Raw genomic sequence first — 1,428 nt, 5'->3', positions numbered from 1 at the left:
CCCAAGCGGGACCCCCACCCTGATCCGGGACACCCTTCAGAGCAAACCAGCTGGCCCCCTCCCATGCACCAGGCCTCTATCCTATATAGTAAAAGGGTAATATGCAAACTGACCCTAACAGCAGAAAGACTGGGAATGACTGGTCACTATGACACACGCTGACCACCAGGGGCAGATGCTCAATGCAGGAGCTGCCCTCTGGTGGTCAGTGCACTCCCACATGGGGGAGCTCTGCTCAGCCCCAAGCCAGGCTGATGGCTGCCAGTACAGCGGTGGTGGTGGTGGGAGCCTCTCCTGCCTCCTCAGCAGCACTAAGGATGTCTGACTGCAGCTAAGGTCTGCTCCCCGCTGGCAAGTGGACATCCCCCGAGGGCTCTTGGGCTGCCAGAGGGATGTCTGATTGCCAGCTTAGGCCCAATCCCCCGGGGAGCAGGCCTAAGCCAGCAGGTGGTCATCCCCCAAGGGGTCCCAGACTGAGAGAGGGCACAGGCCAGGCTGAGGGACAACCCTCCCCCAAGTGCACAAATTTTTGTGCACCGGGCCTCTAGTATTACATAATTGTGTATTCAACAATATGAAATTTCTGAATTTTTTCTTTGATTTAATTTTGAATTTTTATTTGAAGTATTTTTGGTAAATAATCTATGCCTCCAAAATATAAAATATACAGTGTGTTGTGGAGTGAGAGTGACAGAATGACCAAAACTCCAGACTAATTAAAATTTAGAGAGCCTTTATTATGTCCCCAGTGTCCGCTCCTCCACTCGGGAAGTCTAAGAGAGAAGCGGCCCCGACCATTTGCAGAGTCCAATATTTAAAGGGGACAACTACATCTGTGTTCGGGTTCCCATAGCAAGCAAAGCCAAGTTACAAAAGCTAATTGCGTAGTTTTAGCCAAACTATCATCATCCCCCTGTTATTAATTTCTGGGTAACTTAAAGGTAAGGACTATTCTTAATTTTGATCTGTTTGTTCTTTGTGGGCCGTTGCTCAGGTGTGGGAGCTCAGTTCCTAGAAACTTTGCACACAGGCTGTCAAGCTGCTGAGGTGGCTAGGTAATTAAGCAAGCCTAAAAATTTTCCTACTCTGTAACACAGTGAAGTCTTACATACCTATTCCCCACTACCCACTACCTACTCCAACTCTAATCTATAAGCACAGAATCATTGCTCGGCTTCCTCCTGCATGCTGGAGATCAAGCCCACAACCTGGGCATGTCCCCTTGATGGTTATTTATATTTTTCTCCCTATCTAATCCCTTTAGAATCAAAACCAGGACCCTTCAGTCTGCAGGCCGACACTCTACCCACTGAGCTAAACCAGAGAGGGCCCTACTAATTTCTTTCTTTCTTTCTTTCTTTCTTTCTTTCTTTCTTTCTTTCTTTCTTTCTTCTTTCTTTTTCTTTCTAATTAAATCTTTATTGTTCA

Source organism: Myotis brandtii, unplaced genomic scaffold, assembly GCF_000412655.1.
Source record: "Myotis brandtii unplaced genomic scaffold, ASM41265v1 scaffold277, whole genome shotgun sequence".
Taxonomy (NCBI): domain Eukaryota; kingdom Metazoa; phylum Chordata; class Mammalia; order Chiroptera; family Vespertilionidae; genus Myotis; species Myotis brandtii.
This window is presented reverse-complemented; position numbering follows the sequence as displayed.